Genomic DNA, 25,337 nt, shown 5'->3' on the forward strand with positions numbered 1-25,337 from the left:
TTGATGAGGGGAAGGATGGATGAGGGGAAGGATGGATGGATGAGGGGATGGATGGGTGAGGGGAAGGATGGATGGATTGATGAGGGGAAGGATGGATGGATGAGGGGAAGGATGGATGGATGAGGGGATGGATGGATGAGGGGAAGGATGGATGAGTGGAAGGAAGGATGGATGGATGAGGGGATGGATGGATGATGAGGGGGTGGGTGAAAAGGATGGATGGATGATGAGGGGAAGGATGGATGATGAGGGGAAGGATGGATGGATGAGGGAAAGGAACGATGGATGGATGAGGGGATGGATGGATGAGGGGATGGATGGATGGATGATGAGTGGGTGGGTGAAAGGATGGATGGATAGAGAGTGGGTGGGTGGATGGATGGATGATGGGTGGGTGAAAGGATGGATGGATGGATGATGAGTGGGTGAAAGGATGGATGGGTGGGTGGATGGTGGGTGGGTGGATGGTGGGTGGGTGAAAGGATGGATGAGTGGATTGAATGGTAGGTGGGTGGGTGAAAGGATGGATGAGTGGGTGGGTGAAAGGATGGATGAGTGGATTGGATGGTGGGTGGGTGGTTGAAAAAATGGATGGTGGGTGGGTGGTTGAAAAAATGGATGGGTGGGTGGGTGGATGGTGGGTGGGTGAAAGGATGGATGAGTGGATTGAATGGTAGGTGGGTGGGTGAAAGGATGGATGAGTGGGTGGGTGAAAGGATGGATGAGTGGATTGGATGGTGGGTGGGTGGTTGAAAAAATGGATGGGTGGGTGGGTGGATGGTGGGTGGGTGGATGGTTGGGTGAATAAGGGGTGGTTGGGTGGACGAGTGAAATGATGGATGGATTGATAAGTGCAAGGGTGAATGAATGTTCGTATGAGTGAAAGGGGGGATGTAAGGATGGATGAGTGAGTGAAAGGGAGGGTAGATGGACAAAAGAATGAATAGATGTGTGAAGGAGTGAAATGATATATGGATGAGTGATAGGGTCAATGGATGGATTCATGAGTGGATGAGTAGATGGATGGATGGGTGGATGGATGGATGGATGGATGGATGGAAGGATGGCTAAGTGAAAGGGTTGATGGAGAGAGAAAGGGAGGATGGATGGATGAGTAAAAGAGTGGATGGGTGGAAGGATTAGTAAGTGAAAGGATGGCTGGATTAGTGAAAGGGTAAATGGCTGGATGGATGAGTGAATGGATGAATGGGATGAAGAGTGGATGGATAAGTGTACAGATGGATAGGGTGAAAGGGTGGATGGATGGATAATGGATGGATGAGTAAAAGGATGGATGAAGGGATGGATGAAGCGATGGATGAGTGAAATGATAGATGGAAGGATACACGATGGATAGGTTTGCAAATAGTTGCATATGTTTGTAAATGGCTGGGCTTAATTATATACTATTGCGCGACCTCTGACGTGTCTGTAAAACTTACCTATTGTCCTGAAGTTTTGTCCTGAATTTTGACCTCCTGTCCTGAATTTGTGTCCTGAATTTTGACCCTTTGTCCTGAATTTTTACACTCACCGTCCTGAATTTGCACCAATGCACATAGTCTAAAACCTGCGAGAAATGCGACCTGATTCACACAATTAATCATCCCGTATTTCCATATATAGTCGCGCCCGCGCTGCCAAACCTTTGCTCTTCGACACATGTGACATTTCTGCTCATGAGTTGTAATTAGTCCAATAAGGTCCCGCCTCCCTTCAAGCTCTCGGAAGCGGGAGGGTGCTGGAGTACCCTGGGGTGGGAGGAGGCAGTCCTGGAGCTGAAGTGGCGCAATGCAAAACGATGCCCTGCCCATCCGACGCAGAATGTGGTAAGGGACTCCCCACTCAGAGCTTTAAGTGAACCGGGTCTCACCGGTGCTGAGCACCGGCAGTTTTTTAAAGGGGGCCTCGAAACGGGTCTCCATCGGGCTCTGTTTCGTGCCCGGGCACAGGCGGTCCATGCAGTGACAGCGGCACATGGATGTGCTCTGCTCACACTGCTCACTCCTCACTAGTGGAGACCTTACGGCATGACGTCATGCCAGGGGAGCGTTGTGGGGGAAGGAAAATCCTTTAAAGAGTCCTTTTCTCTCTGGATTTCCCTTCCCTTTTTGAAACTCAGGAGCAGCAGCATTGTTGTGGTGTCACCAGAGCTTTAAGTGGAAGCTTTTTCATCACTATAAACAAGCCATGGTTGCTGTTTATTTATCTTATGCAACTAACAACCACTGACAAAGCCAATAGTCCTGACTTGTTAGTATGATGTTACTTGTTGTATCATATATCTAGATGCAATGACAGAAACAGCAAAATACAAGTCGGGCGGCACACTATGCTAAGCACAGATTTCTAGCTTATGTGTTTTAAGCCACGCCCTAATTACATTGGCCACGCCCCTTTGAGAGACCCCCAGTTTTTTAATCCCACTTAAAAGCCCTGCCCCCAGTTTTCCTGAATGGGGCCCCTGATGGGTTGGGGTCCCATGGAAGGGACGGGGCCCCTCTGTGCTATAGGGCCGGCACAGGCCTGTGTTAAGCGTCAGTAGAGGTGGAAGGGTGGAGTGAAGGGCTTAGAGTGGGAGAGGAGGGCTGGAGACTTAGATGGAGTCATGAGAGAGGGGAGAACACAGCCCCCCCTCACAGCCCCCCAGCTACTTTGCATTCATGTTAATGACCCGCTTCATTCTGAGCTCCTCTTCGAGGAAGGAAGGGTTTATCTTGTGCTAATTGGAGACCAAAATGGAGCTGCAGAGACCCTACGGGGGTGGGGGCGGGGCGACGGCTGCGTGAGAGCCCCCTTTCATGAGGTGAGGCACACACATCTGTAAGGGGGGGGCAATGTCTGTGAGAGCGCCCAGCTCATGAGGCGCCCATTTCTGTAAGGGGGGAGACGACTGCGCGATGGGGAAGGGCACTCATGTGATGGGTGCACTATTAGATGGGGTTACACGTATATGTGAAGGACCCGCATTACGTGAATGACCCGCATCATGTGAAGGTCTCGCATCCAAGTCCATGTGAAGGACCCACCTCATGTGAAGGGCCCACATCATGTGAATGACCCGCATCATGTGAAGGTCTCGCATCCAAGTCCATGTGAAGGACCCGCATCATGTGAAGGCCCACATCCATGTCTACATGAATGGCCCTCATCATGTGAAGGACCCGCATCCATGTCCATGTGAATAACTCGCATCATGTGAAGGACCCGCATCCATGTCCATGTGCATGACCAATATAATGTGAAGGACCCACATCATGTGAAAGATCCACATCCATGTCCATGTGAATAACTCGCATCATGTAAAGGATCCATGTCCATGTGAATGACCCACATAATGTGAAGGACCTGCATCATATGAAGGACCAGCATCATGTGAAGGACCCGCATCATGTGAAGGACCCGCATCCATGTCCATGTGAATGACCCGCATCATGTGAAGGACCCGCATCATGTGAAGGACCCGCATCCATGTCCATGTGAATGACCCACATCATGTGAAGGACCTGCATCATATGAAGGACCAGCATCATGTGAAGGACCCGCATCATGTGAAGGACCCGCATCCATGTCCATGTGAATGACCCGCATCATGTGAAGGACCCGCATCATGTGAAGGACCTGAATCAGAGCATTTCTTTATTCCCTTGACTATTGGAATAGACCAAGAACATATTCATATACGAGCAATGGTGGATTCGGGGGCCACGGGGTGTTTTGTGGACAGAAAAGAAGCACAGAGGATGGGAGTACAGCTCATATGCAAACAAACCCCAGAACAGGTGTACGCTGTTGACAGTAAGGAATTATAATCAGGACCGATAAGTCACACTACCCCTAAATACAAGATTACCTATGACAGATACCATCATGAATGGTTATCGTTCAATATAATTCAAGCCCCTCAGTATGGAGTAATTTTAGGCCTTCCTTGGTTGCAAAAGCATGAACCCACCATCAACTGGACCAACAAGACACTGCATTTACAGTCTACTTATTGTCAGAATTACTGTGACCAGTTGCTCGCCAGACCATCGGAGGCCTTAGTAGCTAGGCATCACATCGCAGCACCGGCAGAAAAAAATGTGGTATTACCCCAGTGCTATGAAGCATACACCGATGTATTCAGCGACACCAAGGCAGAGGAACTTCCCCCACATCGGGAGTATGATTGCCGGATAGATTTAGTTCCCGGTGCCGTAATTCCATGCGGTCGGATATACGCTCTTACAGCTCCTGAGAACCTGCATATAAGAGCATACCTGGATAAGCACCTTGCTTTATGGTTCATTCGCCCTTCAAAGTCTCCTGCAGCTTCTCCCCTCTTCTTTATTCCTAAGGCTAATGGGGATCTGCGATGTTGCAACAATTACAGAGCATTAAACAGTTAACCATCAAGAACCAGTACCCACTTCCATTGATCCCGGTTCTTCTTGAACAGGTGAGAGCGGCAAACATATATTCCAAATTGGATCTAAGAGGGGCATACCATTTGGTCAGGATGCGCAAAAATGATGAGTGGAAGACAGCCTTCAAGACGCGGTATGGGCTGTTTGAATACCTTGTAATGCCCTTTGGGCTATGTAATGCCCCCGCAGCCTTCCAGTTCTTCCTCAACGAGGTCCTCAGAGAATACCTAGACTACTTTGTGGTAGTGTATATCAATGATATACTGATTTATTCTGCATCCGAAGAAGAACATACCATTCATGTAAGCCACGTGTTACAAGCATTACGTGACCATCGATTGTTCTGTAAAATCACAAAATGTGAGTTCCATGTAACCACCGTGGAATTTCTAGGAGTAATGCTCACTCCCTCAGGCCAAGTCATGGCCGAAATAAAATTCAAAGTTATCATTGATTGGCCACTACCCTAGAACATCAAGGATATTCAAAGCCTACTGGGGGATGTATGACGTTACAACGCATACTTTTACCACGCCTACCATTACCACGCATTTTTTACAACGCAGGATCCATGACAACGCATACCATTACCACGCATGTATTTACAACGCATATACCTTTACAACGCATACAATTACAACGTAAGTATTGGTAAGTATATAATATTTTTTAATATTTAATTTAATTAAAATTAATATAATGTAATTTAATTTAATTTAATTTAATTAATTTAATTTAATTAATTTAATTTAATTTAATCAATTTAATTTAATGTAATTTAAATTTAATTATATTTAATTTTTACACTGTACCCTTTTACCCAAAAACCCCAAACTGACCCTGAACCCAAAAAATACCCCTTTTACCCAAAAACCCAAAACTGACCGTGAACCCTAAAAATACCCCTTTACCCAAAAACCCAAAACTGACCCTGAACCCAAAAAATACCCCTTTTACCCAAAAACCCAAAACTGACCCTGAACCCTAAAAATACCCCTTTACCCAAAAACCCAAAACTGACCCTGAACCCTAAAAATACCCCTTTACCCAAAAACCCAAAACTGACCCTGAACCCTAAAAATACCCCTTTACCCAAAAACTGAAAACTGACCCTGAACCCTAAAAATACCCCTTTACCCAAAAACTGAAAACTGACCCTAAACCCTAAAAATACCCCTTTACCCAAAAACTGAAAACTGACCCTAAACCCTAAAAATACCCCTTTACCCAAAAACTGAAAACTGACCCTGAACCCTAAAAATACCCCTTTACCCAAAAACCCAAAACTGACCCTGAACCCTAAAAATACCCCTTTACCAAAAAACCCAAATAATATTTTTAATAAAATAATATACTTACCAATACTTACGTTGTAATGGTATGCGTTGTAAAAGTACCTGCGTTGTAAATACATGCGTGGTAATGGTATGCGTTGTAATGGATCCTGGGTTGTAAAAAATGCGTGGTAATGGTAGGTCATGGTAAAAGTTGCGTTGTAAAGGTTGTATACCCTACTGGGGTTTGCTAACTTCTATAGGAGGTTCATTCGGCAATTCTCAGATTTGGTCGCTCCTCTGACCAGATTGACAAGAAAGAAAACACCTTTTCTTTGGACTGAAGACACCCAGAAGGCATTCAACCTCCTTAAGAAGGAGTTCACATCAGCCCAGGTGCTCACACGTGCAAAACCAGATCTGCCCTTTATAGTTGATGCAGATGTGTCGGATGTAGCAGTGGGATCGGTTTTATCCCAAAGACAAGATATCACCGGATATCTTCACCCTATTGCATTCATGTACAGGAAATTTAATCCTACTGAACAAAACTACACCATAGCAGAAAAAGAACTTCTGGCTATAGGGGATGCATTTTTGGAGTGGAGGCACTGGTTGCTGGGAGCAACTCACCAGGTGACTGTTTATTTGCATCATAGAAACCTCCAGTTCATGCGATCCACACGACACCTCACGCCACGTCAGCTCCGTTGGATGTTGTTTTTTGTGGAGTACCATTTAATTGTCACATTCAGACCGGGAACAGAAAACAAGAAGGCAGACACTCTGACGAGACAAGAGAACTCTACATATCCAGTCGTCACTCCGGAAAGGTCTATCATAGAACCCAGAAGGGTACTATGTGTGATGAAAACAGACGATTTCCTGCAGAAGCTCAGACAAGGACTACAGTCCTTTACTTGGAGGAACTGGTTAAAATTTCATCCGGATTGGCGAATGTGCCAAGGACTCCCCATGAAAGGTCAACAGGTGTTGGTCCCTACCAGAAGTTTACGCAAGACCGTGTACATTTGGTGTCATGATCACCCGTGTGCAGGGCACACTGGAGGAAGTAAAACTTTGGAGAAAGTTCTACGACAGTTTTGGTGGCCTACTGTCCATCCAGACATCCTTTCCTGGGTGAAAAGCTGTTCCATCTGTGCTCAAATGAAAACCGCCCACAAACAGGCCCAGGGATTACTCCATCCCATGCCCACACCAGAAACACCCTGGGAGAGCTTTTCCGTGGACTTTATAGTGGGGCTGCCCAAAGATCAGGGATGCACTCCGATAGTGGTAGTTATGGATTACTTGTCCATGATGGGCCACTTTATCGCATGCAAACAAGTACCCTCAGCTAGTCAGTTGGCACGATTACTTTTGGTTCATGTAGTCCGACTTCACGGCCTTCCTAAAGTTATAGTGTCAGATAGAGGGGCCCAGTTCACCGGCTGTTCTGGAAGACCTGGTGTTCAGAATTACGCATATCCTCCTCCCTTTCAACAAGCTTTCATCCTCAAACTGACGGTCAAACCGAGAGATTGAACCAGACTCTTAAGCAGTTCCTCAGGTGCCATGTTGACAACAACACGAATACTTGGGTGGTGTGGTTGTGGGTAGCCGAGATCGCATACAACAGTGTCAAACACGCCTCCACACAACACACTCCTTTCTTTAGTACGTATGACTTCCACCCTCGCTTCATTCCTTTTTTCTTCCCGGTACTAACACCAAACTTCCAGACTTACAAAAGGGATTGTTACATATCCGCAAAACCCTGTTTGAAACAAGAAACAATCTACTCCAGGCTAAAGACAGGTATAAGATCTATGCTGATAAACACAGAAGGCCAGGTCCCACGTTTAAGAAAGGGGAGTGGGTTTGGCTGTCAACGAAACACATAAGATTTAAGAAGTACAGTGTCTTTAACCCCAAGTTTATTGGTCCGTACCGAGTGATAAAACATGTCAATCCAGTTGCAGTGAAATTGAGATTACCTTCACACTTTCGTATTCATCCTGTTTTCCATGTGTCTCTGTTAAAGCACTCCCACTGCCCCATAAAAAGAAGGCCAGTACCCATCTGGGTACATCAAGACCAGGAATATGAGGTGAAGGGGATTCTGGACTCCAAACGGGTACGCAGTATGTTGTGGTACCTGATTTCATGGAAGGGCTATGGACCCGAGGAGGATTCATGGGAGCCAGCGGGGCGCCTAGACAGGTGGCCAAGTACCATCGCCTGCACCCTGGTGGGCCTTCAAGCAGCCAGTGTCCTCCGAGAGGGGGATGTCCTGTCAGGATTACACCTCCGGTTGTACACTGACTGTTGCAGTACAAGCCGCAGAAGAGCGATCCTTGACAAAACTACATTTCCCGGTGTGCAATGCACGAGTCACATCTCACGTGTCTCGGGCATGACGCCGGAAGAAAGAGTAAAGGCGGCTCTGACTTTGAAGACGCTGCCAATTATTCAGAGGTTTGCCCGCAGGAAGCTTTGTTTCGGTCTGTGGATCCTATCGAGGTGATAGGAGTTCTCCGCACTGTTTCCAGGATCGTTTTGTTTCATAGGATTGTGTCGGAAGGCTGGGAGTGTTCTTTTCCTTGCCATTTTCAGGCTCTCTTGGTTCTTTCCTCCATTGGCGGTGTACCGCCCTTCTGGTGGTCTCTTGGCGGAGGAGAGCTAGTGGAGGATCAGGGTCTCCATTCCTCGTGATCTCCCTGTTGGAGAGACCAGCGAGGATATGGTCTCATGTGGGGAGACAAGCAACTAACCGTGAGTAGTATCTGGCTTTGAGTACAAAAAGCGACTGCTTCTTTTCCAGTGACATTGTTTCTTGAGTGCCGGCAATTGGGGTAGTAATAATTCTTATCTATTTTCCGGAGAGGAATATTTTCTGAAGTACTTTATTCACGGTTCCAAGTGATTCATTTTTTATTTTCTTTGTTAACGGACCGGCTGGGCCATCTCTAAAGTCCTATTTGGAATAACCAGAGAAAATGTACACACACACACACACCGGAATGATACAAGACTGTATTGTATTGAAAATCCTATCATCATTTGCTTTGCTGAGTTTGATTGTTCTTTATCCCCACAATTAATTTTGTCTAGGAGAGGGGGAACCGAGAGGGTGTACGGGTGTTTTTCTGCCTTGCATATGCAGCCACGCCACACACGTCTTTCAGTATGTAATACAAAGGGAGGGGGATCTCTCATTTATCCTGTATCCTAAGAGGGGGTGAAATACAGAAACATTGTCCAACGTATGTTCTTTGTTTTGTCTCTAGTTCATGTTGGGTACATGCAACCGCCCTCTTCTCTCTCCAGGGTATTTGACCATTCAACCTCTTCTTTTTCAGGTAGTACGCTCTAGGCCTTTAGGGGCAAGCCGCAGTCTAAACAGTACATGCAGTTGTTTCACTGAGTTTCTGAAGTAGTATTTATCTAGTGTTGTTTTTTTCATCCTCAGATCTCCCTCCACGCTGTTCCTACTCTTTCCTTCACTCGCTTGACTGTCCCACTAGTCCATGTGAATTATTATTCTGGACTTGGGGCCGTCGAGAGGTTGACCCCCTTGAGCATCAGCACAGTCCTGAGGACTTCAAAAGGCGGAACGTGACAGTTCCCTTCTCCAACAGGGAGCACATTTTGGCTTGGGGTAGCATTGTTGGTTTCTCTCTAACGTAGCGTTCCCATCTTCTTAGGCAATCCTGCATGTATGGGGCTTTCCGCTTGGGATCTCCTACTCTGTGCCGGATACAGTCTTCTGCAATGGCCATGTCCTTTGGTTCGAAGGATCCCTTCTGCAGCCAGCGTCTATTATACTGGTCCTCCCTTTCAATCGAGCGGTCTAGCAGGTGCACAATGGTCAAACATCTCGCCTTCCTCACTGGTTACTATTTCCCTTGGGACAGTTTGTCGATCCCATGCGTTTGGGGGGGAGTAGGGGACGTCTTTGTTGCTGCTCCCCTTGTGCGCTCCCAGAGGTGCAATTTTGCTTCTCCTGCATCTTAACTGAGTTTGCAACAAGCTAGCTTGATCGCCTATTTCCTGGTCAGCCCCTCACCTACGCCTATGATCTGGAGAGGCTCAGATCCCAGACAGAAGCCTCCCCTCTAGTTCCCCCTCAGACTCTTCTCCGAGTCGGACTCTGTATCTTTTATTTAATTTTATTTTTATTTATTGGCATTTTAACATCTTGGCAGTGCATCAATGGTCAAGGCATTGGTATAATGTAACAGGCATATCGGTCACAACAGCTCCAACAATAGTAAACACATGGCCTTATGAGAATGAATGTACGAGCATCACAGAGAAACCTTTGTATAGAATACTATCCGTAAGACTGAGAAATTAATTTCAACTCCTGCGAAAAGGAAGGGGAAAATATATTGTACACTCTGTACAAGTACCAACAGTTTGTGATTATTTGATAATTGTGGTAAATAAATAAATAATACCCTATTTTTGACTAGACTTATAGCATAACAGATAGCTCAATAAATAAGAGTCAAGATTCGAGGTAGTAGGAGTTTGTGCAGGTTTATTACAGCATAAGGACAGGATCAGGACAACCTGCATAGAACAGAGGTGACAGGGCCCAGCAGGACAACTGGGGCCCAGCAGGGGAAAAGAGGCCCAGCAGCTGCTGGGGCTAGGTCTGGGATGAGCGCGCTGGCATTCAATAACAAAACACAGGCATATATACATAGCGCGAACACATAGCATTACATTGCAGTAGGCGTAGCAGTGGGTGGAGCAGAAGGCGTGACGCGTAGCAGTCGCGAAAGATAACAGTAAAAAGAGGTGTAACTGGGAGTATACATAGACATGTGATGCAAACGTAACAGAATATGTCATGAATGGGCGGAAACATAGGAGGGGGCTACCTAAGGAGCCGGGACCTCTAACCTAATGGTGCGCGAAAACTGGCAATGACGTGTTACTAGGAGAAGCTGGGGGCTACGAACTCTGTGTTAGGAGCAGAGACTAAAGTCTGGAGGGTCGGAGCGACATGTACCTAAACCCTATCTGGTATCTGATGTTTAGGGAACATGTTGATATAAACTAGAAGTCATGAGGGGAAAAGCTAACTTGATTCTAAGACTGGACCATGCATTATTCTACATGTAGTGCGTGATGAAGAATACTAAATGACTATTAAATACAGTATTTCTCTAACGTGGAGACGAGAAGGCTAGACAATGACGGAAACTATTGATGCAGTTCAGTAGCTTAGGAATGCAGAAGAGGAGGACTGAACTGATAACTGGAATTATAACATACTTTTGGCAGACTCAGAGGCAGAGCCAAGCTGCACCGGGCACTGCGAGGCAGGAAGTAAGTGAAGGGTCGAGGATACAGGTGGGGGCTGTATCGCTCCTCTGCGAGGCTTTCAGGAGACAGGAGCTGAATCTGTGGTCCGGGCCCTTTTGAGGCCTGGAAACGGGGACTTTATAATGGAATAACGTGCACACTGAGAAACGTGGCAACATAACTTTACATAGGCCTGATATTCGTAGTATTCACGAGGACTGGAAAATGACATACCAGAGGTGGACACAACTGTAATTGCGTCATTAATCGGACATGGGGAATAACATATGCATATTGGTCATGCACACATAACATATGATGGATGAGGCGTAGGGACACAGAACATGGCAAAATTTACTTTTCCACATTCCCTCCTTGTCACTACGTTTCCATCAGGAAACATCAATTTTCATGATACCATCTATCATTTCATACAGTACCATTTGCTCGTCTCGAATTGTCTTGGAACGGGATTTAGAACGGGGCTTGGGACTAGGAATACAAGAGGTAGCACACATGCTGCAAATCGCAGGGCCACATTGTATACAGAGGCAGCAGCTAAATATGATCGCTACTGCTATACTTAGAAAGGACAGGACTTTCCATCCCCATGCGGAAATTATATTCCAGAACCAACCGGACCATGTCCAGGTGCCTGGATCTTGATGTAACAGATGGGCAATTTTATGGAGTCTGGTTATAGCTGAATAAACAGACGGCGCGTTATTTGGAATGAAAATGCAGCAACTAGATCCGATGACTCTACAGGCCCCGCCCCTATCGGCCAGTATGACGTCAAGGACGAGACGATTTTGCAAAACGACAAATCTCATAGCAGATTGTTCCTCGGTTAGGTTACCTAGAGCAGAAGCAGTCTCATTAACTACAGCTTCAAGGGTTCTTGTTAACCTACGGATCAGTTTACTATTCTGGACAGGTCCTACAAAGAAGAAGAAACCTTTATTGAAATCTGTATACTGTTCTAGAGTAGTTTCAGTATAATCGACAATTGGGGACTCCCTTCTATGTCTAATGTGTACTAGATGTGTGTTTCTGTGATAATCAGATGGGGCTAGAAAAACAGGTGGCAGTAGGAAAGCAATGTAACAGGTTCCCTCCCAATCGAGGGGCAGACGGACATATGCAGTTTGACCACAAATAAAATAAGAATGACGTGAAGCTTTGAAAATAGATTTCCCACTGTCACTATACTTGATAATAGTAGTACATTCACTATGACCTATGTGTACAGAACCATAACTACGGACACATAATTCGCCTTTGACTGGTAGTACTGAAATAGCAGGTAAGTCTGGAGTAGTATCAGACTGAACATTCAGGACCATGAAATTCGACGAATAATTACCTAAATTATATACTTCGTTTTCTAGATCTAAACCTGTTCTGTGGGGGTAACCTTGCTTGTCTGGGAAACATGTACTGTTAAGAAAAGACATATCTGTTGAGGATGACGTTAACGTGGACCATGCTCCACACGAACCATTGTGTGAGAATGGATAAGGGAAAAGTGGCAGAACTCCCTTCGGTGTCTGGAAAGGGGGGAGTCGACCACACACCCAACAATTTGTGGCATTGCTGGTCTGGTGTGAGTAATGTAACATACGGATAAATGTGTTGTTGCGCATAGCGAGGCGGTATGAATATTCGTGAGGAGGCAGATCACTAAACGTGTGTTCTACTGTAGCATTAGCAGACATATTTACATGAGGAACTGGTAAATACAGGAAAAATGCGTAGCTGGTGCAGGAAATCATTATGCTGAGAAACAATATGAAACTTAGAAAAACGATACATTGAAGTGAACTTCGACTGACTCTCTCACTATGGGGGTCTATTTTATACATGTCAGAAACAATCTAACCGTTTCATCTAGGGGAGGACTTATACAATCAAACTGACTGACTTATTTTACTAGACCTTAATTTGAGCTTATACTCCTGTTGCGGAGTTTTCTCTAACAAGGGAGGGGTTGTAATAATGTCTTGTGCGGGACAGTCCTTTAAAACAATGTTCTGGCAATCTTTCGAATCCTGGAAATCCTTGGAAATGTTCTTGGAGACTGATTTCAATCCATTGAAAAGTTTTACATGAGAAAGGTGGACCCACCCCTTCCTGCCTTCCAACTTGACGGCAGTTCGGGTGGTCAAGAGGACCTGGCGTGGCTCCTTCCAACGTGGTTCCAGCGGACTTGATCTGTCGAAATTCCGGACCATCACAAGGGAGCCTGGAACGATCTCGTGCGGTGCCACCTCGGTATTGTCTGGAAATGCGGCGGCAACCTGTGAACGACATGAGTTGAGGGCAGACATCAAGGAAGCTAGGTAATCTGTCAGCATATTACATGAAACATCGGTAATACTTCGGGGTCTGGGAGTACCCCACATGTTAGGGGGGCGGCCGAATACGACCTCATACGGGGACAGACCTGATCTGGAATGTGCGACCATGCGCATATAAAATAAAGCGACTGGCAGAGCTATTAACCAGTCCACACCTTTGTCCTTACAGACTTTTGCAATGCGGATTTTCAGAGTCTGATTATGTCTCTCTACGAGACCGGCTGCTTCAGGATGGCGTACACAATGGAACTTCCACTGGTACCCTAACAAAAGGGAAACGTGCTTCATTAACTCTGAGGAGAATGGCTGACCGTTATCAGAATATACGACTCTAGGGAGTCCGTATCTAGGGAAAAATTCACGAACCAACTGCTTGGCAGTGGTCGCGGCTGTGTAATCTGGGACTGGATATGCTTCTGTCCACCTGGACAAAGCGCATACAACTACAAGGACATACTTGAAACCTCGACATCGCTCCATCTGAATATAATCCATCTGGAGGACCTCAAAAGGGTGGTCAGGGGGCTGGAAACCACCTTGTTCCACCGGGACACTTTTACCTGGGTTAAACTGACAACATATCATACAGGTACGGACTTTCTGCTTGGCTGCAGCTCGTAAATGCTTATTGAACCAAATGTTCTGGATACTGTCTAACATAGCTTTTTCTCCTAAATGTGCTGGACTATGTGCGGTATTGATAATGACTTGAACCATAGAATCGGGGAGAAACCATGTGGTTCTACCCTTCGTTAACCATCCTTGATCTGTCTGGACCCCTCCTTGTTCAGACCACTTCTTGATTTCATCGGGAGTAGCATGTAACTGTATATCTATGACATCTTGTGTAGGGTCCTTAACTGTCATGCATATAATCGGATCTGAAGTATGTGTCATGTTAACTGGAATGTCTGGAGTCTGTGCTGTAAGCTTGGCTGTGCGGTCTGCTAGATCATTACCCTGGGAAATAATGTCAGTGACTTTCGTATGTGCTTTGCATTTCATGATAGCAATAGATGTCGGTAAATGTATGGCATCTAACAGGGCTTGAATAAGGAGACCATGCTGAATCTTGGTTCCATGAGAAGTCATGAAACCTCTCTCCTGCCAGAGTACTCCGAAGTCGTGTACAACTCCGAATGCGTAACGTGAATCTGTGTAAACGTTAACCTTCAGGTTCTTGGCATGTATACAGGCTTGTGTCAGAGCGATTAGCTCTGCTGCTTGAGCGGACAGGGTGTCAATACGGTGTGTTTCAATAACTTCAGTGTCAGTAGTCACTGCATACGCGGCGACTAGTTCTCCTGTACTAGTTCTCATACATGAACCATCTACATAAAGTGTCAGGTCGGGATCTGATAACGGAATATCTGTCAGGTCTTGTCTTGGCTTTGTCGTAATGTTAACTACTTCCACACAATCATGTGGGTCTGGATTTGAATTAACTGATGGTAACAGTGTAGCAGGATTCAAGACGTTGCAGCGTCTGATTTCTATGTGTGGCTGGAACAGTGTTAATTCATAACCCGTTAAACGTGCAATTGTCAAGTGCTGAGTTTGTGTTCGGTTTAAAAGAACTTCTACGGAATGTGGAACTTGTACAATCAGGGAGTGTCCTAAAACTATGGAATCACTTTGTCTGATAGCTAGTGCTGTGGCTGCAACTGACTTGAGGCACGCAGGCAACGCCTGGGCGACTGGATCTAATGTGCTCGAAAAATAAGCACAGGGCTTGTATTGTCCTGCTTGATCTTGTGTGAGAACAGATAATGCTGTACCTTCGCGTTCAGTAACAAAAAGTGTAAAAGGCTTACTGTAGTTCGGTGTAGCTAGAACTGGAGCTTGACATAGGGCTTTCTTTAACTCGTTGAAACTAAGTGTATGTTCAGATGTCCAAGGGAGGACAGTCGATACGGCTGCCTCCTGTGTCGTTAACTGTATCAGTGGCTTGGCTAGAAATGCATACTGGGGAATCCATTGTCTACAATAAGAAGTAAGGCCGATAAAGGCACGTACCTCCTTCTGGGTTCTGGGCTGGGGAAGACTCGCTATTAACTGGATACGGTCGGGTGTCAACTGCCTACCCCTCTTGGACAGCAAGTGTCCTAAGTATACCACTTGCTGGACACAGAATTGAAGCTTCGAAGGTGACACTTTGTGCCCCATCTCGGCTAGAAAATACAGAACTGTAAGTGATGCTCGCTCACAGGCACATTCAGAACGGGCAGTGATCAGTAGATCATCGACATACTGGAGCAGGGCAGTGTCAGTTGGCATGTGAATGTTGTCTAGTTGTCTCTTGAGTGCTTGACTATAAATACTAGGACTTTCTGTGAAACCTTGAGGAGCGCGTGTAAACATATAGCTCCTTCCATTTAAACAGAATCCGAAAAGAAACTGGCTATCTGGATGAATTGGAACACTAAAAAATGCATTCTTGAGGTCGATGACAGTGAAAAACATGGCTTCGGAATCAATGGCTGTTAACAGGGAAGAAATATCTGGGACAACTGGGTACTGAGGAATGATACATTTATTAAGCTCTCGTAAATCAATCACTAATCGATATACTGGGGGTGCATTTGGATCAGTACGTTTCATGACTGGAATGATCGGAGAATTACATACATTGGAGTCAGTTTCTACAACTACTCCTTGAGCCATGAGCTCGTCAATAATTTTGGATAAGGCTGCTACAGCCTCAGGTGGCAATCTGTACTGTCTGATTCGTGGTAACACTACACCTGGCTTGAGGGTCACACGATGGGGTGTGATTTGCATGTAACCTACATCAGTTGGACCTTGCGCCCATAAATGCTGCGGAACATTAGACAATCTTGAATCAAAATCTCGTAATACATAGTGACCCTTGAAGTCACGTAGGAACAGACGTATTCCCTCTGGGGAACAGCAAATAACTGCACCTAATTCTTTCAGTGTCTTAATGCCTAACAGATTTTCTGGACATGACTTAGTAAGTAACAGATCAGTAGAACGGGACAATGGACCTACTTCTAGAGTGACTGGCTTTGATATCTCGTTAACGATGGGTTTTCCTGAAAATCCAAGGGAAACATTTCTTGAGCCTGAGAGCGGAGCCCCTGGAACTTCGACATGACTAATTGTGGTCCTACTTGCCCCTGTATCGATCAAAAACTTTCTGTCTTTCCCTAATACTTGACTGTGAACATAAGGACCTTCTTGATCTACAGGTATCTCGATGAGAGGCAAGCCTACCTCCCTCTCTAGGCTGTTTCATGAATATGACTGGTACTCTGGATACTCGGACTGTGCATACTGGTACATCTGCGATGTAACATGCTGTGTTGCAGCTATAGGCTGCGGTGCTGTAACTGTCTGTTGCGCATTCTGTGACTGAGGAATCTGTGAAACTTGTTCTTGTCTAAGCGGACGTGGTCTTTCTTTAGTCTTACCAGTAGCTATGTTGTGTTTCAGAACTGCACACTCGTTTATAAAATGACCTGGCTGTTTACAATAATTGCAGTTCCCTTTAACGGGAGCTGCAGGATGACTGGCTTGATTCGGACCCCTCTTCTGACTGTCTTGAGGAACAGATTGTGCAACTAGCACTTTCATTTTCGTGTCTTTCATACGTTTTCTTTCGTGTTCTTGCTCTTCTCTGATTCTATTCTGGTGGTACTGGAGCATCTGGAGCATCTGGGACGGAGTATTTGCTTGCCAGGTGCTTTCGACTTTTAAAACTCGGTTTTTAATTTGTGGACTTGAATTCTCGACTAATTTGGTGACGAAAAGATGAGGGTATGACTCACTACTTGTCTTGAGACCACTATTAATACTAAAACATTTTTCAAATCTAGAATAAAAATCACTAATATCTTCATCTTGTTTCTGTTTACAGGCTGAGATTGCATCCCAGTCTTCTTTCCTCGTTGTCAATAATCTGGGTAAAACTTGAATCAGTAAATCTGGTAATTCTTTACATTTATCTCCAAGACCGGTACCTGGTACTCGTGCCTTGTCTTCAGCTTCTAGAGCTGCCCAATCGATCTTTTTCTCTCCCACCTCCCATTCTTTTTCCTTTAACTTTTCATACACCCCTGCGGGTAACAGGACCTTTAACATTTTAATAATATCTGGGTAAGTATATTCTCCCATACGGAGCATGTCTTTTAATTCTCTATGGAACCCTGCTGGATCTTTGTCATGACAGGGGATTAATTTCTTCATTTCAAGAAGTTCCATCTTTGAAATTGGAGTGTATACGAACACTCGTTGCATTACGCCCCCCGCCCCTTGGACTGGGTGGACTTCTCGTAACGGATTCTGTCTGTCTATGTAGAACGGCTTATTTTCTGGGGGTGAGACATGAACAAAATGCGGGTTCAGAAACGTTCTATATTTGTGACGCTGTTCTAGAATTACACTAATTAAATCAGTACCTAGACCTCTCCATCTATACTGGAGTAACTCGTTCAGGATATCATGTAACGGACCTGGATCAGAATGTTGACCCTCATACAGAGTAATGAGGTGCTGGATCATATACATACCCACCAGTCGTTGCTCGGCTGGGGGCAATTTCAGAAACATTTGTGCCACTATTTCGTCTGGAAAAGTGGTAGAATCAGTAATCCATCGGACTGCTGATCGGGCTAGTTCTTGTTCATGCATAGTACTTAATTCACTGTAACCGACTCGTGATTTCAGAATGTGGTCGGTAGCTTGAAATACTTGTTCTAGAGAACCTTGTTCTGGTGCTGGATGTTGAAAAATAGACTTGTGTTCTAGGCGTAAATGGCGATCTGGAAATCTAGATTTTCCTACATACGCTATTCTGGCGGGATTCTCGTCTTCCTCTTCAGGATCAGAGATACTTTCTTTCTCACTTACTTGTGCTGCTTTACGCTGGTCGTGTAACCTTATTATTTCTTTACGAATTTTCTTGTACATACTCTCCATGGCACTGACGGTCTTGTGCTTACCCTCGGCTATATTATCACTCCACCTTGTCAGGATTCTCATTTCGGCGGGATCTTTAGACGGGTAATCTTGTTCTCTTATTAGGCAATTGATCAGGAACTTTAATATCATGAGCTGGATCTCGGCTTTCCTTTGAGACATAATCTCGCCAATACTTTCTGGATCATCCCCTGTACGGATGAAACGATATATTCTGTCTAGATCTTCTTTCATATTCGGTAAGGTGACTAGATACTCGGTCACTCTCCTTACACGTAAGGAATATAAAACCATAGTATATTCGCCTGGAACTGGATCATAGACACATTCGTTAAGGGCTTGCCTGATTTCTGTAACAGACTTATTACTTTTAGGAGTACGCTGTGATGCTTGAGCATGTAATTCGAGTGCTGATAAACGCTTGTGTGGCGGCGGGGTTTGAGGAGTAGCTCCTCCTGCGGCCCCTAGACTGGAGTCGTCTACTGAGGCTCTACGTCCTGGCAGAGTGGGAAGTGGAACTGTAGGCTGGACCGGGGGTACCGTAACAGGTACTCCGGTGTCTGGAGGAGCGGGAAGTGCCTGATTTACAGGGACTAGCGGAGCGCGAACAGGATTTGCATATTCTGGGACTGTGTCGTCCAGATAGGACGAAATAAAAATATCAGCTGCGGTCGGTTTGTGACGTAGCTTGGTCGGAACTAATGGTGGCGGGAAATTACTGGATGCCTCTGGGGTCGCTTTTGGCAAACCTTCGGCAAGGAGAGGATACATACCCTTAATAAGGGCATGCCTCTGTCTGTCTGACTGTTCGGCTTTGACTTGTTCACCTATCTCGATCAATTCTCTTTCTTGGGCTCGTTCTTGGGATTCTCTACATAACTCTGACTTTCTGACTTCCTTTTCCGTTCTTCTATGCGCTTCTTTACGCCATAACTCGATGGCATCTTTCTGTGACTGTCTGGCTTTCTTTTTCCATAATGCTTCTTCTACTCGCATGATACATTCGGCATCCCATGTACCCGATACGGGCCATCTATACTTTTCTTCTAACTGTTTGGTATACTCTACCCATAAATCTAGATACAATATGGCGCTTATGCCATGTTTCTGATACATAAAGTGACCTGGACTGTCCCTAGGCGGGACAGGAACTGCTTCCTCTAATAAACCTTTTCTAGTTTTTAACTGACGTAACTTGGAAAATATAGGCATGACTGAACTGTAATCTGGACAAAATACAATACACAATAAAAACACGAAATCACATCGCACTCATACCACAACAGTAAAATACATGAAGAACATTATAAATAACAGTTCGAACAGAATATTACCTGGAATACTGAGAACAGAAATAGAACAGATTTTTTCGAGAACGGAACAGACTAGAGTTACTGGATGCACTGCTGTAACAGTACGGAACATACCGGTCCCATAAAGGGACGCATCAAGACCCGTATCCACCTAGGTGAACACTTCGTTTGTGAGTCTGGGCACCACCAACCCACGGACCAGGAGTCAATTTAGATTGGTCCTGTCTAGATACTACCCCAGCAATGGTACTCACCGGGCAGCACGGAACGGAAGGCCTCGGACTGGACTGGACGACGGACGACGAACTTCGGACTTCGGACTTCAGTTACAGGTGGGCCTCCGGATACCTCGGACCTTGGACTCTCGGCTTGGGCTCTGGTCGGGACTCGCCGCGTTCCTCCACCGTCTCGTTCGGATGCTGGACCGCCTCCTCCGTCTCCTCCGTGGGCCTGAGGGATACTTGAGCAGAAATATCTGCCACTGCGCAGAAGAGTTCCGTCACGACTGCAGAGGGTCAGGGGGTCGGCGTGGCTTCACCGACGCGTGGGGAAAGGGCAAGTCCCTATTCGGGCGCCATTATGTGGTAAATAAATAAATAATACCCTATTTTTGACTAGACTTTCCTGGTCAGCCCCTCACCTACGCCTATGATCTGGAGAGGCTCAGATCCCAGACAGAAGCCTCCCCTCTAGTTCCCCCTCAGACTCTTCTCCGAGTCGGACTCTGTATCTTTTATTTAATTTTATTTTTATTTATTGGCATTTTAACATCTTGGCAGTGCATCAATGGTCAAGGCATTGGTATAATGTAACAGGCATATCGGTCACAACAGCTCCAACAATAGTAAACACATGGCCTTATGAGAATGAATGTACGAGCATCACAGAGAAACCTTTGTATAGAATACTATCCGTAAGACTGAGAAATTAATTTCAACTCCTGCGAAAAGGAAGGGGAAAATATATTGTACACTCTGTACAAGTACCAACAGTTTGTGATTATTTGATAATTGTGGTAAATAAATAAATAATACCCTATTTTTGACTAGACTTATAGCATAACAGATAGCTCAATAAATAAGAGTCAAGATTCGAGGTAGTAGGAGTTTGTGCAGGTTTATTACAGCATAAGGACAGGATCAGGACAACCTGCATAGAACAGAGGTGACAGGGCCCAGCAGGACAACTGGGGCCCAGCAGGGGAAAAGAGGCCCAGCAGCTGCTGGGGCTAGGTCTGGGATGAGCGCGCTGGCATTCAATAACAAAACACAGGCATATATACATAGCGCGAACACATAGCATTACATTGCAGTAGGCGTAGCAGTGGGTGGAGCAGAAGGCGTGACGCGTAGCAGTCGCGAAAGATAACAGTAAAAAGAGGTGTAACTGGGAGTATACATAGACATGTGATGCAAACGTAACAGAATATGTCATGAATGGGCGGAAACATAGGAGGGGGCTACCTAAGGAGCCGGGACCTCTAACCTAATGGTGCGCGAAAACTGGCAATGACGTGTTACTAGGAGAAGCTGGGGGCTACGAACTCTGTGTTAGGAGCAGAGACTAAAGTCTGGAGGGTCGGAGCGACATGTACCTAAACCCTATCTGGTATCTGATGTTTAGGGAACATGTTGATATAAACTAGAAGTCATGAGGGGAAAAGCTAACTTGATTCTAAGACTGGACCATGCATTATTCTACATGTAGTGCGTGATGAAGAATACTAAATGACTATTAAATACAGTATTTCTCTAACGTGGAGACGAGAAGGCTAGACAATGACGGAAACTATTGATGCAGTTCAGTAGCTTAGGAATGCAGAAGAGGAGGACTGAACTGATAACTGGAATTATAACATACTTTTGGCAGACTCAGAGGCAGAGCCAAGCTGCACCGGGCACTGCGAGGCAGGAAGTAAGTGAAGGGTCGAGGATACAGGTGGGGGCTGTATCGCTCCTCTGCGAGGCTTTCAGGAGACAGGAGCTGAATCTGTGGTCCGGGCCCTTTTGAGGCCTGGAAACGGGGACTTTATAATGGAATAACGTGCACACTGAGAAACGTGGCAACATAACTTTACATGGGCCTGATATTCGTAGTATTCACGAGGACTGGAAAATGACATACCAGAGGTGGACACAACTGTAATTGCGTCATTAATCGGACATGGGGAATAACATATGCATATTGGTCATGCACACATAACATATGATGGATGAGGCGTAGGGACACAGAACATGGCAAAATTTACTTTTCCACATAATTGTGACCAATAAAGTGTGTAGTCCAAAATGAACAACCATAATCTAAACAAGAGGGGGCATTTGCGGTGAACCAGGGGAGTTGGTTGTGTGGGGGTTGGGAGGGGGGAGATAGCGTGGGCATTATGAACTGGTCATGCGTGAGACGGCACTCTCACACCCATCTGGCCAAAGAGCAGTGGAAAACGGTGGGAAGGGGATCACTTCACATATGTCATGAATGTGTAGGGGATAACAGAGTTCCACTCCTGGACTCGCCTAAGACTCTAAGTTTGTGATCAGTTCGCTGAGAGTAGGGAGTTGGAGGCCGTCCTGAGTCTAACCATGATCATGTGGAGGCATCCAGCATATCTTGCATCTTAAGTACATAGGTGTTCCAGAGGCTGGCAGCCCCAGCCCCACCCTGCACGCGTGCTTCTCTTCCCAGAACATCAGCGTCAGCCGACGCCCGTTTGAGTACTACACGGAGCCAACAATCTGTTGAAGTTGGCTGCACGGCTTTCCATGACATAGCTATGAAGCATTTGTAGAGGCCCATAGCCAAACCGGCTAGTTTTAAGTAATATTTTGTGTGCTTTATGCGGTTGGTGATACCTAACAGGCAATGTAGAGGATCAGACGGTAATCACGCTTCAACGATCTCTGACATATGAACCATGACTTTTCCCAATGTCTGCGGTAATGTTGGGCATTCCCACTCCATGTGGGTAAAAGTTGCATCATGCTGACCGTATCTAGGGCAAAATGGATGGAGTCACTCCGCGGAACATACTGTGGAGATGGTGTGGGGTGAGGTAAGTGTTATGCAGGTGATTAAACTGGGTGAACTTCAAGCGAGCGTTACGGGAAACCCGTTTTACATGTTCAAGTGCCATCCATAGGCGTGAGCACGGTGCCCAAATAGGTGTCCCATCTGGGCTTGCCGAGCAGCACCAGATCCTCACCCGCCACTTGTAGCGCTGCATAGATTACTGTAACAACTCTGTGACCCAATCCGTGTGTCAGTATACATTGTAATCCATTATGAATGGTAGGGGCCTCCTGTCCCACCGCCAAGATGCTCCGTATGGGGAACATCCTTTACAACGCAACTTTTACAACGAAGTACCTTTACGACGCAACCATTACAACGCAACTTTTACAACGTCTTGCGCTGGGGGGCGCTCTAGGATAGGGAATAGTTTCCAACACCTTCCCTACTATCCACGGGGACTGGAGTTGGAATAGTAAATTAAACTATTCACTATCCAGCGCCCCCCCAACGCAAGTTGTTGTAACAACTTGCGTTGTAAAACTTGCTTCGTAAAGGCATGCATTGTAATAGCATACGTTGTAACATCATACATCCCTCCGTATATCGAGTATTAATACCATAAAATCGGGGCCCCCGCAAACCCTGCCCACCCATGTGATCACTACTTTGTCTCCTATTTTGCTCACCCCCATTACAGATTTATGCAATCTTTCCCTACAGTCGGCCACTATTCCTGTTAAATAGAAGACTGCCTGCATCAAACTCCTTCTTAAAAAAGCCGCAGCAGACTCGCAGAATATGGTAAACTACAGACCATTTATCTGCTTTCTTTTATTTTCAAAATTCTAGAGTCCCTAGTAACTTCCCAACTGGTGTCAAACCTCGACTCAAATCTCCCGCTGGACCCCTCGCAGTCAGGTTTCGTGCATCTCATAGTACAGAAGCTGCCTTAGTAGAGGTAACGGACACCCTCAAACTGGCTTTAGACCAGGGATCTTCAGCCACGCTGGTGCTTTTGGATCTGACGGCAGCCTTTGATACCATCTCCCATCGTATCTTAGTGCAAAGGCTTGGGGAGACTGGTATCGGGGTAAAGCTCTAGAATGGATTAAGAACTTCCTATCTGAACGCACCAATTCTGTCCAGCTGAGCGAATTTTCATCGACAGCCGCTGTCCTTGATAAAGGGGTGCCACAGGGCTTAATTCTGAGCCCCACCCTGTTCAATGTGTATGTGCCCCCCCTGGCAAGACTCATCAGGTCATGGGGGTTTGAAACCATCTCTTAATCCGATGACACACAATTGGCCATCACTAGGGACCCTGACCCGACACGGAACAAAGCTAAATTTAAGAACTGTCTATTGAGAATATCTGCATGGATGACTAGCAACTCTTTACAGTTGAACATGAATAAAGCAGAGATCCTCCTCTTCGGGAAAGCACACTCAGCCTGGTCAGCCGACTGGTGGCAAAGGAGCCGGGCACTCCACCTATTCCTCAAAAATATGTAAGGAACCTAAGAGTTCTTATTGACAACAATCTCTCCATGAGTGAGCATCTCAAAACCGTCACTGGAACCTGTTTTGGCCTCATGCGAATGCTTAAGAAGGTCTTTCGATGGAACCCTCTACAGGCCAGGAAGACTCTGGTTCAGGCCCTGATAATGAGTCGCCTTGATTATGGCAATGCCCTATTGGTGGAAATCAATGAAAGCATCTTAGCTAGGTTTCAGATGGTGCAGCACTGTGCTGCACTCTGACATAAAGATTCATCAAAGTCCCGTTTTGCGAGTCTGTAATAGCCATTATTAAGGAATCGCTATGACAGACCAATCGCAATTTATTTTGCGATTCCTACAGCTTCCTTATTTGCGATTAGCTAATTGCTAATCGCAAATAAGGAATAACTCCCCATTCACTCGGGCCTTTAACGATTCAGCGGGCCTTTAATAGCCGTTATAGCCCGCTATGGTGGGCTATAAGGCTATATGAAGTGTCACAACCTAAAAGAAACTTTAATTGTTAGTTCAAGCGTGTGATTTTTAGTAGCATAATAGCAGAATCTACTTAGATATGGAATAACGATTGTGAGAAATAGCAATGCCTTTATAAGCACATTGAGTCGCTGACAAAACACAATAGCAAAGACAAAAATACAGTTCAAATAATTTACCAGCACCACAACATCATCAAGGCAATGCATCAATGAAAAAAATGCAATGAAGATAAAGAGAGAAAAAACTGACAGAGAAAAAATGGTGGCTTTGTCAAAAAATACCTTAGACGACTCCTAGTGCATGCCACCCGATGACAAGGGGAGGGTCTGCGCGGTGCACAGGCTAAGTGAACCTAATAGTCTGTCAATATCAGCTGCGGGACAAAGATAACAACAATTTATGTAGGAAGAAGGAACAGCTTGACAACCACTGGCCCCCTCGGCTAAACACAAGCTACCCCTAAACTCTAAGGTCCAAATTTTCCATAACGTCCAAATTACACTCTGTATCATTTGCAGGGCTGAGGCGTACCATCAGCGTTCCAAAGCTAAAAACACCTCTCACTTCATTCAAGATGCCGACAGTGTTGAGAAACAGGCAGCACAGAGAAAATTCCATTAGAAAAACAATAAGATTGAGGTGCTGGCCCTATATCACACCCAGGGCCCATGCGTGTCATCTTTGTCATGCCCAGCAGACCAAGCGGGGAGGC

Source organism: Lissotriton helveticus, chromosome 10 (assembly GCF_964261635.1).
Source record: "Lissotriton helveticus chromosome 10, aLisHel1.1, whole genome shotgun sequence".
NCBI classification, from domain to species: Eukaryota; Metazoa; Chordata; class Amphibia; order Caudata; family Salamandridae; genus Lissotriton; species Lissotriton helveticus.